The sequence below is a fragment of the Gymnodraco acuticeps genome, unplaced genomic scaffold, assembly GCF_902827175.1.
Source record: "Gymnodraco acuticeps unplaced genomic scaffold, fGymAcu1.1, whole genome shotgun sequence".
Lineage (NCBI taxonomy): Eukaryota > Metazoa > Chordata > Actinopteri > Perciformes > Bathydraconidae > Gymnodraco > Gymnodraco acuticeps.
This window is the reverse complement of record NW_022990590.1, coordinates 2726510-2743563: the sequence shown is the minus strand read 5'-3', so window position 1 is coordinate 2743563 and position 17054 is coordinate 2726510. Positions and strand designations below refer to the sequence as shown.

At 41.1% G+C, this 17054-nt stretch overlaps 1 protein-coding gene across 3 annotated transcripts in view; it reads right to left on the bottom strand.

Moving 5' to 3' along the window:
* LOC117554280 (kelch-like protein 29) overlaps positions 1-16757 on the bottom strand; it is a 217804-nt gene extending 201047 nt beyond the window's left edge. For all 3 annotated transcript variants that reach the window (XM_034228635.1, XM_034228637.1, XM_034228638.1), the window contains exon 1: positions 16470-16757. The gene's annotated coding sequence lies outside the window, so the exon portion shown is untranslated. The remainder of the gene's footprint in view (positions 1-16469) is intronic.
* Between the last annotated feature and the right edge of the window lie 297 nt (positions 16758-17054).

Below are 17054 nucleotides of genomic sequence, written 5' to 3'. Positions count from 1 at the left end.
AAGTGAAATGTTATTAAATGCTCATTCATCATGTTTTGCTGACTCTACTTCCAAGTCACACACCTCACGTCCGATTTAATAGTCTGTAGAACATCATTTTGACTGCATTTTTCTTTTTAAGATGAAAAATGGTGGAAGAAGTCATGTATCTTACCTCTTAAAAAAAGTCTGGATTTCCATTGTGATGATTGTGCAAGAATGGAAACAGCTAGCTTGCCAAATCTTCCTCGAGAGGATGATAAAAGACAGTAGCCCGCTGATATGAAACCAATTCTTTCCACCATTAATTTATGGAGCTGAAAATGAAGTTGCACTGAGTTTAAAAAAAATAATATCTCACATATGCTTGTTTATGTATCGCTGCTTAATACAAGTTAGTGTCCAACTGTGCATATATTACAAATGATTAAGAATTATAATGAATATTACCCCTAAATACACCATGTTCTGCCATTTAACTCTCGTCATTTGATACATTGGTATTATAATACAATAACACTCATAATTAGTGCTGTCAAAATTATCGCGTTAACGGCGGTAATTATTTTTTTGAATTAATTGCGTTAAAATATTTAACGCATTTAATGCATGTGCAGAATGGCCCGCCCCATACGTGCCACCAGTGGCAGCGCCAGGGTATGGCTGGGGTAGGCTACACCCATACCAAGAAATGGCTTAGTCCCACCATGAAAAATGATGTTAAAGTAAGCAAAATAAAGTCTGCCAACTCGCGGAGTAAATTGCACAGACAGCAGTTAGTAAGATTGATTTCAGTAGCCACGGTTTTGAAAACTTTTGTCACGTAGTGATCGTCTTCTCAATAGAACATCTTTGATAACGGCGTGGTGTTGTTGCAGGAAGTCCCTACGGAGAATACTTTTGCTGTAGTACAGGGGTGCACATAACTGGTACGCAGGTTATGTGCGTAATCTGAAATGCGTACCGTCACTTGTGTCACAAAGCGCATTTGCGTACCGACGTACTTGTGAAGCTTTCCCAGAAGGCGGTTAGATCACCGGACGACAGAGTCGGTCTCCGTGTGCACAGACAGGGCTGCTGTTAACGTCGGTCTGTACAACGGAATTGTGCCAAAACTACGCCAACCGGCTGTGGAGGGAGACTTTCCTCCCCCCCCCTCCCCCCTCCCCCCTCCTTCACTGGAGAACTGCGCTAAAACAGCTGATCACAACGTTCACACTCTGTGGTCACGAAGTACTCCACTAGCCGCCGCCGCCCCCCTGTCGACTTTCCTGAAGTACTCCCCCGTTGATAGAAAACACGTAATGAATTAAGACCCCACTAGGCCGCAATGTGAACCTCGAAAAGTCCTTTAGAAAAGAAATCCCGCTCCACAGAAGTGGAACTACATAATCTTTAGTTCATAAAAAAGAACGAGTCATGCTTATCCACCAAAGAAAAGTTCGTCGCTAAAATTCCTGTCAATTCTTCTAGGCACGTAATTATTGGCTGAATTAGTCCCTTCAAAGCGTAATAATATCTTGGTCAAAAGTAGTGCCACGGTTTGTCACGTGATCGTGCTACACCAATTGGGTAGCTGCATATTGTCAACAGAAGTGAAAGATGGCCGCCTACATGGTTACGCTAAACCAGACCAAATGGATTCTAAACAGTGCTGTATGCTTGTTTTATGTCATGTTTTGTCATATGTCTTGATACATCACTAAGTCCGAGGTATTTGCGTTATATACGCGGTATTTGTGAGAGGTTTTACTATCTGGGAACAGAGTTGACCATCGAATCAACATTGGCTAGCAGCGTTTATCAGCCAACTCCAGCTCCAACAACATTCCTGGACTACCATGTTCGCATCGCTAGGTTCATTGGCTGAGCTCGTGGATTATTCCATTAGACTGAGGACTTTTTGTCTGTCTGTCTGTTGTTATTGTTACCCTGTACACGTTAAATGCACTCTTACAATAAACATGACTTGATTTCATACATAGTAGCTGCGTCCAAGAAGGTTAACTTGTTACGTTAAGTAATTTAGATCAATAAAATGCAGTACTTATACCAATGACCATTGATTCATTTATTTACTCATTCATCATATAATAATTTGATGAATTGCATTATTATTATTATAGATATATATAGATTATTATTATTATATATATATAGATTATTATTATAGATATATATAGATTATTATTATAGATATAGATTATTATTATATATATATATTATTATTATATATAATATATATATATTATTATTATTATTATTGTAATATGATAATATTGTATTTGTAACTTCAAAATCAATGCCACCGTTGTAAGCTTGTCCTGTACATATTCCATCTTGTATTGGTAAAATACTCAACCTTTTCGTGCTTCACAGACGTAATATGCATGTAACAATGTTTGTGTGTTGATCATTTTGACTTTTTGAGACTTTCTGGTGCGTTTTCCTCGTCCCCGCTACTCGATGAAACCATGGCGGTCGCCATTTTTTCCAAATCTGTTTGTTGATACCGGTATATGCAGCTACCCAATTGGTGTAGCACGATCACGTGACGGACCGTGGCACTACTTTTGACCAAGATATTATTACGCTTTGAAGGGACTAGTTCAGCCAATAATTACGTGCCTAGAAGAATTGACAGGAATTTTAGCGACAAACTTTTTTTTGGTGGATAAGCATGACTCGTTCTTTTTTATGAACTAAAGATTGTGTAGTTCCACTTCTGTGGAGCGGGATGAAACGATAACAGGGTTCACCTTATGGCCTACACGGTTTGATGATTGATAGGTGTGTGGGTTGTCTTTCATTTTGACACGCAGACAAATGTTATAATAAACATAGATACTGTATGTTAAATGGATATATCCGCCTTCTTTCATTTATCTTTCCATTCCCACAACAATATACATAAATAAATGGCATATTTTGGACATAGTTCGAATGGTGATTAATCATGATTAATTAATTTTTAAGCTGTGATTAATCTGATTAAAAATTGTAATCGTTTGACAGCCCTACTCATAATACAACTCCTTAATATATAGTATGCTACATAAATGCACAACAGAGCATGGCTTCAATGCGAAAATATATTGAAATAAATATCAGTATTATACTAAGCTAAAACCAAACAAAACCTAAAATTCGTAGGTAATTTTTTCCAGTAAAATAATTGAATCCTCAGTGGAAATGTGTTTTACTTTGCCATGAACTTAAGGCATGTTTTCCATTAACTCCACACAAAGCATATTCATGAACTACACAGATGTATATGTGGTCTCCTCTCCCTATTACTACTGGCCTATCTCTATAATGAAAAACATGCAGATTGAGTCCGAAAAATCACAACAGAATGATATTTAAAATGGAGGGACAGTAACTGATAATGGATAAATACTTCATAATAAGACGGATAACGCCTAAAATTGAAAACAGTCATCTTTCAGTATATGGATAAACGTGGAACCTTGAAACTTTGTGAAATCCTTTTTAGGCTGAGCTACAGCATTAACACATTATCATAGCAATGGTTTCAATGTATTGGCACAAGAAGCTGATATCTCTTATACACAAGACACACAGAAAAAGTTGGACCAAAGCAATTATTGTAAAGTAGTCCAAATGAGCCTCAGCAATAAATCATCTATGCAATTATCGATTGATTGAAGGAGCTATTTAACGGTGAAAAACACATCCATTTTAAATGGCATTTCCTAATCAGAACGCTCCGCAATCAGCAGAGACCAATTAGGGCCTGAGAGATAGAGACCCACCATTAATAATCAAACGTGCTGCTCTCACATTGCCTTCATTCCCTTTTTAAGTGCACTAATCATTCAGGAGAAGCTATTGTCTCAAAATTCAACATTTGTTATAATAGCGGGAAAATTAATCAATGGTCTACTCCTAAAACTGCAAATTCTAGAATAGAAAAGTCTGCGAAAGCTTCTTTTTTTTTTAAACACGGGGCCCACAGGCACGGACAAGGCAATGACAAAAGATATCTTTACAATGCCACCTTCAGCCGCTGTCTTATTAACATTATGGTCACTTTTATCAAGGCCAAATATCTGTGCGTCTTCAAATACAAGAAACCGCCACACACAAAATATATGAGCTGCACAGAGACTAAGCAGCATTGCCCTTCATGTCTGTCCATGCAGGAGTTTACTTCTCTGATTTTTCACTCTTCATTTCCCTGGCTGCAGATATAAGCATGAATCCACTCCAATGAGCTATAAGGAAGTCAATCAGAGGCCAAGTAACTGGGATTCTTATTTGAGCAGAGGCAGCAGTCGGAGCAATCCCCTATTCACCAACAGTCCCATTTTGAGATTTCTGTGACCCATTGACATCCAGTTCAAGGGAATGCGACATCATTCATTTTTTTTTAAATGGCAGCAGCTGGACCTCCTTGACAAACAGCACGAAGGCATTGAGGGAACAGTCTGCAAATAAAAACAGCCCATTTTCATTATTTGTCACCACGTCGTGCATTTATTATTTAATACAATTAATGACCCTGGTCATTGTGCTGAAGGTATTTATACAGGGAAGGTCTAGTGCCCCCATGAATTAATCAGCACTGGAGTACATGCATCAAAGCATTAGGTGGTTGGGAATGAAGCCAACATTTTATAAGCTGTTATAGTCCTTGGAAAAACACATCCAGGCTAAAGTAAACAGATTGTAAATAGGATGAGAATACAGATGCATATCACACCTCCTGCGAACACATGATTCATGTATCCTGTTAACTCAAAAGCCACCTTTCAACTAGCACTGTTGGAGTATGCAAATCACACATGGCTGCAACTCTCCATTATGTATACTTCCATTAAAATGTGAACTATTTACATATTCATTACTTAAAGCAGATAACTGATTTAGAGTTTTACAGTCGCGGAGTAGGAAGATGGCTTTGAAACAAACTACATGATAGATAGAGGATAAAGAAGCAGAGATATTACTAGAAGCACGCAAACGAAAAACCTACCATTTCTTGTTTGTGAGTACCAAGACAAATGACAAAAATCAAGGCGAAAACACTCAAGAATTACTACAGCAAATAAACTGTGTACTATTGTTATGGAGTGGAACCACTCAAATTCCAGGAGCAAATCTCAAATAGTTTGATTGTAATTTCCCATGGTTCTGAGAAGAAAGGCGGGGGAAATGAGTTCAAGTGACTTCAGTGACCGGTGAAATTTGTTTTCCTCTTGAAGTAATTTGAAGTTTGGTTTGAGAGAGCTGGTTTGAATGTAACATTACACCTCAAAACATGTCCCAGGAGGTATTTCTCTAAATTCCCTTCTCTCCACAAGGCAAATTCAAATAAATTACATAATACATCCATTTCTTTCCAATGCACTTCCAACAAATGTTCCATGTTTTCTGCATTTTTAATGGCCTATACTAGAATAGATGTTATTATAGATGATGTGTATTCCAAAGTAGAGATAAGATAGTAAAGTAGACCTTATTAAAAAAGGACTATGGTTCATAAAAGAGATACCAGGGGAGCTGTGGCTGTCAGAAAGCTGCAGAGCATAAATACTCCTGCAGCCGGGCTTAAGAGGCTGCAGTGAAAACTAACCAGGAGAGAAGTTACGGCGGTGGTGATGGGCTAAGATAGAAACCATTTTCAGTTGTCCACCTCTTTCTCTTCTCTCCCCCATCCATTGAGCGAACCTGCAGTGTCATCATAAGGGGCTAACAGGCTTAACCTGCCCCCTGTGGAGCCCCTCACCACACAGACTGCAGGGGCCCTGAGATGAAGCCTCACAGGCCCGAGTCCAAACCAAATCCTCACCCCTTTCCCCCGACATGTCAAGTGAATTTGGCTATTAAAATGATGTTAATGTTTTCAATTTTTCTTCTCAGAAAGGCTAACTATGAATTTCCCCTCCAGGAAACCAAATATGTCAAGACACCACATGGAATGACTTTGGGTTAAAGCTATGGGTACATTTGGAATTGGGTCTTTATCCGACAAGTACGGCCCTTGGCCCTGGCTCTTGCTCGGGGCCTAATGAGTCTTTTCTTCCTTGAAAGCAGACCTGATGAACAACATAGAAATGATAAAGGACACAATAATGCACAATTCTTTTTTTTCAATAACTTGTATTGTCATTACATAGTAATACTAGGCTAATGCACAGCTCTCTATAAATGTGCACATATAGCGCCGGACACAATTGATGGATACAATAAAGAGTATTCACATCAAGGCCGTTTATCGCAAGCCAGTTTGAGTAGGATTTTTTTCAAGCAAATTGGTTTGAAAAAAGTTAATGATAATGGAAGATGGATTTTGTCTCTATTTTATAAAAATAAAAGCGCTACAAGTTATATATCTTATATTTAATAAATGAAGAAATACTTTAAATCAGGGGTGGGGAACCTCCGGCCCCCGGGCCATATACGGCCCGCGAGACAATTTGGTACGGCCCTCGAGGTCATTTATAAACACACGCAAAAAATGTAAGAAATCTAGACCGCAAAAAATGTAAACAAGCGAGTGCCTGTTTTTCCTGGCCAAGGTCAGGGTCCTTGAACACAACACGAGCCTAACGTGTCATCACGTGGTATATGTCTCGACTGACTGGGGTGTAGTTCTGACGGAGAGCACCAGAACGCTGCTTCAGCACTTCAGAAACGGCAGTACCCATAAGGAGCCGTACACATGCCGCAGTTTTTGCGTGGCTGTGTCTTTAGTTGAAAGCCCAGTGGCCATCTGTTCATCTGTCAGACTGATCATACAGTCAATAACTTTGTTGTTATTAGCATCTGGTTAGCTAGCTATGCTAACGAATATAAGAAGCTTTTTCTACAACCAGTGAGGTAAAGGAGGCACATCTTTATATGATCATTATAGTTGACAAGAGAACAAGAGAATAAAGTAAACAGGTATAAAATACTATATGACAGTAAACAAAAGTTGTTATTAATAAAGAAGAATACAGTTTAAAGGGGAGTGATTTGTCAAATATTCATTAAGAAAAAGAAATCTGCTTCCAGTTCTGTTTCATCTGGGTGTTGAGAGATGTATCCATAGATCTCCTAATGTTGCTCTCAAAGTGCACCAGATTGATGCTTTTAACTTCAACATTTAAAAAAAATAAATAAATCTTCCCGGGGGAGCTGGAGGAGGTTAAAGCTTCCGTTATTTATTTTGGTCTCACGGCTTTCATGTCTATTGTCTTCTTAAAAACAGCGGGGATCAGCTGTTGAACTGCTGTTGTCTTTTGCCGGGCTCCGGTGATTGGCAAATCTGGCTGATGCCTTCTGATATGATTTAGCATGTTTGGCGTGTTTCATTAGCATACAGCACCGCTATTGAACAACGCCGACACACCGTCCTCGTCCGATCCACCACTCGCGCACTCCATCGTTGTTGTAGTCCACAGGGAACCCGAAATGTTCCCACACAGCTGATTTAAAAGAAGCAGGTGGGTTCTAGCTCCTGTGTGTTATCTGAAATCGCCATACTAACTGTTCTTCTTCTTGTATTTTGTTCGTTTTGTTGTTGTTTCTTCTTGTTCATTTGTTATTTAAGGGCGGCTGGCAAACAGCTTTTAGGCGCAATACCGCCCCCTGGATTATAAATAGTGTAGTGGATACTGCCCTGAATGAGACTTTTTTCCCACTCGTAAAAAAAAAGGCGTATTCGTCGTGTGGCGTATTCGTCGTGTGCCGAACCGTGACGTCCGAACCGTGACGGTACGGGACGAATACGGATACCGTTACACCCCTACTGTGCATGCATACGAGAGTCATGGTGAGATATCTGGATTAAGAGGTTGCTTTTTCTTTGCACAGAATGAAATGAATGGGCTGTGATTTTAGTTTTTTTAAGCAGAGGTCAATAATTTATACGGCCCTGCTTTAAATGGTCACGCAATATAAAATCCAATCCAATAATTGTTACAATCCACAAAACAAGCTACAATGTAATAGCAGATTTAACAAGTTTGATCTAATTTTATTGAAATGTCTTAGTTTTAGACAGTGCTTGAATTGGAATGAAAAAGGTGCCAGTACTCTAAAATCAGCAACTTTTTCAAGTCAATTTTATATATACAGCCCACAAACAAGAATTTGGCTACTATAATGCTGGTGGGTTTGTCTCTTTACTACTGTATATTTTAGAAAGGTTCACTGTACTTAACATTTTTTATGATAGGCAGCGGATATGGCTAAAGCTCAGTAAGGTCAATATTAACTGAAAATATAGCAATCAAAGTCTAGATCTTCTGCTGAAGACACATGAAGCAGAGACCTTTCAGGTGAGAGCCCCTCTGGTGGTGTTCAACATTAATGACAAGGAAACAAAGCTCTGGTCAGAAGCATTTTTTATAAAAAGCTTTAACAAAATTAAGTATTTCTGTACATTTTGAATGCAATCTAACTTTCCAACTCAGAAAACGAAAAACGAAAAAGTGCCAAAAGTCTTCTCACATGGCTGAGCTGCTTTGCAATATACTTCACCACTGAAGAATACAAATATGTATAAAGTAAACTATGATGCAATCTAACTTTCCAACTCAGAAAAATGATAAAGAGCATGAACAAAGAACATGTCAAAACAAATGCAAAATTTGCACAATCTAAAATGAGAAACTAACTGCAAGTAACAAAGTCTGAGCCATGGTAAAGAGTTACATTGAACACCAAGCTGATCAGATAACTCCCTGGTTGGTCTGAAGTCCTTCTATCTCCAGGATCTGTACAAATCGGCACATTATGCCAAAAGTCTTCTCACTGGGTGAGCTGCTTTGCAATATACTTCACATTGTTAGAAAAGGCTCCAGAAGGCCTTGGGGACATCAGTATCAGGGGCTGGAGCTGGACAGGCTCTTTCATCAGCACTTCTCCTTCCCTTTGCCAGCCAGGACCTCACATACTGTTCCGGATTGAACTGTTCTAGTGATGGTCCATTACATTTAATGAAAACCAGGCTGGACAGTCGGCTGACAGAGAGAGCATTCCTTTTTGCAGTAAGGATATCGTTCATGCAGCTGAATGCCCGCTCACACTCACTAGTGGAGACAGCGATGGTTCGGACTGCTTTCAGTAGAGGCTCCATGGCAGCAGGTGTACGGGATGCCCTGGTTTCCTTGTATTCGCGAAAGCCCTGAACAGTCTCTCTTCTGTCCACTTTCAGCACTTCGCACAAACGTAGCACCTCTACGTCCCCATACTGTACGTCTAACTCCTCTTCAGGCCAACTTCCAGGATGGATAACTTTCATGTCCTGGATTAGCTGATTGTCCCAGGCCTCCCGGCCATGTAATGGGATTTCTCTTGTGCTGACATGAGAGGAGGTTGTGGAAGTCATTCTGTGTCTCAGATTCTCTACCATACTGCGGAAAAACTGACCTGCATGAATCTGTACAAGCCTGCCATTCTCACGCAGGGCAACACCCTTGAAGGACTTCTCAGCTAGAGCTGTATGAACTGTAGTCATGTGTGGGCCAGGCATGGTGACCATGGATTCAAAAACTCGTATTTCTCGAGTTAAGAGCCTATCTGCTGTAGGCAGTGTCATCTCTCTTTTTTGGAGTTGCCGAGAGAGGTCGCTGAGCTCTGTGAGCGCATCGTACATCAGTCCCAGATTGCTGACAAACGTTGCAGATGTGAGCACATCATCCAGGCCCTTGTACTTTGCTCTGTCTCTGGAATCCCTGCTCGTGTCGTTTGCAGCATTTGTGAAGTGATCATGAAGCACTCGGTAGTTTTCCCAGACTGCTCTGACGCTCCTTTCACTTGAAGCCACCCAGCGGATGGACAAAACACGCCCTATCACCAGGAGACGCTGTCCGACTGCTTGCGCACACTGCGCTAACTGCCTCTGATTTTTGGGGGAGGCATGGAACAAGGAATAGAGTTTGTCAAAAAAGATCTGGAAATGATTGAGCCCTGAGACCTCCTTGACCACATCCCCAACTGCCAGCTCTAGACGATGATTGGAGCAGTGCCACACAAACAGGCTTGGGAATTTACTACACAACTGGGTAGCAACGCCTGTTCTCTTCCCTAGCATGACTGAAGCCCCATCACATGCAAAATAAACGAAACACTGACCTAAAAAGTCCTTGTTAAAATCTCTTCCAAGACACTCCATTAACGCCTTTGTGATGTCATCAGCCGTTGTTCCATCCAACTCGATCAGCTCCCAAAAAAACGTTTCGTGCTCAGCATCAGCTAATGCTGAGCGTAGACACACAACAAGCACCGTTTTACCACTAATAGTGGTAGATTCATCGACCAAAACACAGAGTTTTCTTTGGTTTTCTGTAATGTCTTTTGCCATTTTTTTCTTCAGCTCATGAGCTATGTGGTCGATGATTTCGCCACAGGTTTTATTGGAGTGCAAAACCCTGCCCACGTTCAGCCCATTCAGTTTCTGTACATTCAAATCAATTGGCATGTCTGTGAATGGCCGGCTATGTTTGCCAATTTTATATGCCGTTCGAAAAACTCTGATAGTGGTGTCTAATTCAGATTTATGCATAGACTGCACTTGATGTTGAATAGTTTCACGTGAAGCAGATGTAAGGATGTCAGCAGCTTTTACATGGGCTTGTGATTCTTTATGTTCTTTGATTTTTTTTCTCAGGCTAGCTTGTTGTTTGGCCTTGTCAACACCGAAATGAGACACTGCACACTCACCCCATTCAGTTGACAGTTTCAGTCCTTGTCCAGTGTGTATTCCCAAAGATTTGACATCTCTGCATATCCGACATCCTAGCTTCTTATCTTTAAGAAGGAGCCATGCATTGGTCTTGCAAAAATATTGCACCTGGTCCGTTGTCCAGCAGTCAGGTGCATCGCTTTGCCCGGTGTTGGTGGTGGCAGTTGCGCTAGCAGCAGCTAACATTAGAGGCTCTGGAGGAGGCGGCGGAGCTAGTGCTAATGCTAATGCACTAGAACTTGGAGCAGGAGGATCAACCAAAGAAAGCTCCCCATCAGACACAATTTCCAACACAGGCACAGCATTCTCTGTATTTGAAGTTTCTTCCGGCGACAACCGCTGTCTTTTTGCACTTTTATTAATCCACTCTAACATTTTAGAAATGCTCATTTGTGACGTGACTTGCTTTCCTTCTCTCGGGGGCGTGCCTGCTCTGTTCTATCACTCTACATAGCCACCCACTGGGTGGGAGTTGCACTGCATAAACACAACACACGTGCATCTAGGTATGTAAATTGTAAAGCATTAAAACATGGTTTTACTAACAGTTTTCAGTATGTTGTTACTTCGGCATTATTATTATTATTTTGAAACGTGTATTACTATTAAATCACGGTCAAATAGGTTAATTTTGACATAGTCGTTTCCACCACAGTATTTACATGGAGAAGATAAGCCCCGCCCCCTCTCCAGCACGTTCTGTTTGAATGACAGGAGTAAACAGCTGACAGCCGCTGTGAAACTCCAGCGGTTAGAGCGATGAGAATGTCCGTTCGGCACCTCATGACGCATCTACTGAGTACCGGGCGGCTGTATATATATATATGGATGTATAATAAGAACGGCGGGAGAGTGTTGAGTACTGGCACGGTGCATGAGTACCGGAGTACCGCCAGCATGCCGGTACTGAGCAAGAAGTGCCGGTACTCCATGGGTCAGAACCAGAAGTGCCGGTACTGCGTACCGGTGAGTACCGGCCCAATTCCAGCACTGGTTTTAGAATTAAAACCCACATGAAAACAGCATTATAAAAAAGGCACAAGCTAAAATGTTCTACTACAAGGTCAAATCTCCACAGATGTAGTAGGGTCACAGTTTAGTGCATTCCGATACCATTTGGGTCTCAGTACAGGGAAACTGCAAGCTTTTTCGAAATATGATACCAGCATCACTAGCCCTTCAGTGACTGTGTTCAAGAGGGCAGCTGAAGAGGTGGCCTTTCATAGTTCACTGATCTCTAAAGAGCTTGGGAAGCACAGCGTTTGCCCCAGTACATTAGCAAGTATATTATGCTTTGTAATAACCTCGAATGCTAAATATTCAGCTACATATTCAAAGCAAAGATATCACTGCCACCCAGAGGTCGCGTTAACCGAATATTTTCCGTCTATGACGGATTTTTTTTTAACAATGACGGACAAATCTGAAAGCAGTCCGTCATTTTGACAGATTAGAACAAACTCGGAACAGCGCCAAAGTTTCCCCGCAGCGAGGCTCCGGTGTTATGCCGTGTTATGCATGCCTTCCAAAAAGGAAATTATACCGTTTCCAAACCTAACTGTGCCGTACAAATCATTGAAATGTCTGTGAGTTTTGGCTTTACGCTGTGCACGCTCCCGCGAGGTGCAGCAGCCATGCATAAAACGGCGCATGTGAACTGTCTGCCCCCCCCCCCCACCCCCCGTTGACAGTTCACGAGCATGCTTTCCCCCCCCCCCCCTCGTCAGAGTTGTGTAAAGGCCGACGGGTAATTCTTGATTTTGACGGAAGTTTTCCGATCCTGTCCGTCAAAATGACGGGCAGCGAAAAAGTCTAGCGCAACCTCTGCTGCCACCATACCACAAAAATGGAAATCAGAAAGGCTGCAGTGGAGAAGCAAAACACTGACTCTGCACTATTCATAGAGATGAAAATAATTCATCCTAACATTTTTACATCAACAATAAACTGCAGAAATAAAATTAGAAATCAGTGTCAATGGAAACTTTGAACTTTACAGTCAGAAATCATAAACAGGTGGTACTTTGAAAGCATGTGCAAAAAAAAGATGGCCTCAATCTCCTTTGTTTTAGAAGAACATTATATACGATCCTCCTCTTACTAAAAAACCCTTCATCATCTTGATACCAAAGCTGAACACAGTCAACCAACCCGAGACGGATCAAGCATTCTTTCTACTCTTTGGCTATCAAGCCTGGTACCTTTGATATGCTCATAAACATGCCCGGGACATCCTTAAAGCCACCATGATTAATGAGAGACTGGATCTTTTTAAATGACTGAGATAAACTGAGCTTACTTCTGTGTCACTTCAGAGCAATTAACTGACTGCGTGCGTACTGCGTGTAAAGCTTGTGCCCGTGTTCTCCAACAGGTAACAGATTATCCAAGTATGGTCCTGCTGTCATTTCACTGCTGCTTTCACCACTTCAGGATGACCGTTTAAAATTATAAAGTATATCTTGTGAATAGGCAAATAATTACATTAAGGCCTGCACAGTCCAAAGCCAAAAGCCCTGTTTACCCTATGTCTGAGAACTGGGTTAAAACTAAATGATTAGACAAGAAGATTGATACCATTCTCATCTCTGTATGGTAAACAGCCAGCAGCCAGTTAGCTTAGCGACTGAAAACAAAAAAGGCAAATACATTAGCAAGCCTGCTTCTATCCAAAAAGTACATCTACCAACCAGCACCCTTAAATATCAATAATTAATTAATGTGTTGAAGCTGTACAAAAATAGAAGTCTTAAGAAAAATGTTGCTCCTTTTATAAAAAGTAGATGTGTACAAGTATTGTACAATCAGTACGGTTTTTGTTCAAATAAAATCACAAATAGGATATAAAGCAATACAGCTATTCAACTGCAGACATTTCAAGCAGTTCAAATGGCTAATACTGCACCTAATGCTGTGATGACCATTTTTTCTCAAGATACACTCAACCTTTTCCATTCAATCACACAAAGTTAGGCTTCCAAACGCTAGGATCTCACATTCAATTAAAATGAAGTGTGAGATCCTTGCGTGTTTAAGCTCTTTGGATGTTTTGCCTGCTCTGAAAAAATATTTTAGCCATCTCAGTGGTGGAAAACAAAGAAATTACAACTAAGAGCCTTTACTTTTGTGCCGATGCTCAAATGTGCATCTTTGCAGAGTCATCTGGGAATGGCCTTCGACCTCTACATTTGTATTAAAAGTATACTATACGCAACATAAATGTGCAGAGACTTTTAAGTAGCCTATATAAGTTTTAATTTCTGTAAATGTTGTACATTTTGAAATAGAACGAATATGGCAGTATATGTCTTTGAAGATGATGTTTCTTTGGAGTGCAGGAGCAAATAAACAAAAGCATTATAAATGTGCATTCTTGAATGCAGTGAAAATGGCCCCATCTCATCCAAGTCGCTGCCTTGCACATGCCGAGACATCACCATGTTTATCCGACTGATGTTACATGAAAACACTGAGATCCTGGCTTTCTGTGGTCATGTTTGTTGGGGAGCTTGGCCCAGCTTCTGCTCTCTGGACTACAGACTACTGTATGGTCCATCACCAGAGGCAAAAGCAGCAGATCACAATTTCATCCAAGTACAGAAATATACTATACAGCTTTCATCTGTCCTACATCCTTTGCCTGTGTCTACAGCCCGGCAATAACACACACCAATCAAATTATGATGTTGTACCCTGCAAATTAGCTATCTCGAAAAAAAACCTGTGAATACATATAATAATAAACGGCCTTGAGCTACAGTATTGTAGTCTACTGACCATAACAATGGGAGTCGTTTTTCACTTGGCCTTTACTAATAGGATAAATGCCTCTGGGTTATTTCAAAAATGAATTCCTCGGGCCAAAGCGGTTCCCCGGGCCAACCTAAATCACGTTTGATAAAGATGGATTATCCCTGATTGAGCTTATTGCAGAGACGCTTGTGAAAGACTGAAGAAACCATCATGCTTCCACAGAGGTGAGGCTTGCCTAACAATAACGCTGTGTATCTTGACACGTACGCCTCTGTATGTTACTGCTGCGTAATCATCCTTCTACAGCAAGTGTTTATTCTCAATAATATTCAGAGACAATTCTCCATCGTACGGAGCAGATGAGGTGAGAACACCCCTGCTAAATGGCCCCGGTTCTGAGGCAAACGCATTGTCTTACCTCAACGAGTGCAGGGCTCCCTTTCTGTTCAGGGAGGACTAGGTTTAAAGCCCTTAATCCCTGCCTTGATTCGCAACAGCCTGCTAGGTTTTCAAATGTGATCAGTGGGGAAGTGTGCCCTAATCATACCCCACGTGTTCAGCCCACGTGTTCAGCCCATTAATGAAGTAACAACACCGGGGTACATCAATTTAGAAAAAAGAACACATACAGTCATGCTGGGTGGCAGTACATCTATTTGTATACTGTATAGTAAACACACTCATGCAGGGGCTCTTAAAAACATGCTTCAGTGCCAAGACCAGCGAGGACTGACAAGTGTGTCTTTAGGAATGAGAGTTGATAATCTACAGATTAAATGTGATGATGCTATGATTAGTACCAACTATCTGCAAGGATTAGTACATTGAAATAATACAATTTTACTTTTAATCGATTAACTGTTAATGTATCTTTTCATGTAAGAAAATGGCAGTAAATACAGTTTAAATACAGTTCTACCCTCTCAAATATGTAAGAGATTATACCAGCTCTTTTTTTCTGTGTTTTACACCATATTACATTTAATATGTTTGGGTTTGGAACTGATTTAACAAGATTTTTCAAAAAATACATCACCCTGGGAATTTTAGTAACTGGGTTAAACATTTCCCACTATTTTAAATTCTATAGACCAAACAATTAATCGGTTAATCAATGAATAATATGAATGAGTTGCAGCTAAACTCATTCTTTCATCAATATATTTTTCTTTTGCCAAGAAACAAACTAAATGCTGCTTCTTGTCATGGAAAAAGCGGGAGCCTTTCTAAATAGATTGGATTCATCTGTAACTTTCTGCATGGAAAGGCACAGCATCCTTTACAACCAGCGCTCTCCTTCACACTGCCAAGGGTACAGCCCTTCACTGTAACAGCAGATGGGACTTGTGATGAGTAATGCTTTGTTGTCTGGAGGATGAGTCTTGCTACAAGTTATACACCTATATCTGTATCATATAAGAATATAATTGTTTTAATTACACTTGAGACACCCTGCAGAGTGCAGCACTATAGGATGCAATAAGATGCCTTCTTATGCACTTGTGATATTAATGGAATTGTTTATTTTGGGAAAGCATGCAACCAAAATTGATGCCACAAATTCTATGTGTTAGTACTTGCTTCATTTTGCACCATAGTTTACTACTTATGAATGATCTAAATGCATATTTATACTATATTAACTGATTTGATTCAAGTTCCATTTTTAAAAGGCTTTTTAGAAATGTTAGCTGTGACAGCCACTATCAGTTTGTCCTTGGTTGCCAACCTTTACACTGACCACTACTTTACCATATCCCTAAGCTTTACAGTTTCTGTCACAAGTCTGAAATGTGAAGTTAGTTTTTTCTTTCTTGCAGGAGCGCTTGCGCACAACGTGAGCTCCGTACACACGATTTGGCAGGCTATGGTCCTCAGCTAAGGGGTGGCAGTGACACTGATGATCCTCCTCTCATTCATTCATGATAGGACAAGTGCCCGTGTGCCTGCCTAAACTCCTGCCAACATGTCAAAATGTAGCGTACATAAAGTCAGCGTGGTGGCTGCTTCCACCTACGCTGCCTGGAGAAGTGCTTACCTCCCCGGCCGTTCGCTGCTCCTGTCCCCCGGCGTTTGTCCTTGTTTCGCAACGAAGCTGCCTATGTATGAATGCTGTCTTTATCCCGCAAAGACTGCTGTTGCATTTTGCAGCATAAGGAACAACACTATGCTCCGGTGGCGGCTGTGTGCTGCTCGGTAAGTAGCCTGTCTGTGCGCTTCTCTGCTCGTCGCCAAGTGGGGTGGACAGGACTTGGCATACGCGTCTTTCACTGCTCCCTGCGTGGCGGAGGATCTGAGATGTAAGCGACTGCTTGGACGGGGCTGGCACGCCGTGTGGCCACTTTTCTCCTGATGCTGCTCCTCCCCTTTCACTTTGGGTTGTACACACAAGCCCTACAGCGCCTCTCACCTGCCAATGTGCGCCACTGCATGCACCCGCAGAGCTCTGTAAAGAGATAAGTCATACAAGTCCTGTAAGAGGGTCCTGGGATCATTACGCGCCACTAAAGGGAGGTTCACCCAGGTCTTAATTAGGTGACACGTTTGTTCAGTTCTCCAAAACTTTAGTGTCATTTCTAAATACCCACTTGCAGTGAAACACATTCCCAAAGGCTATGAAGAA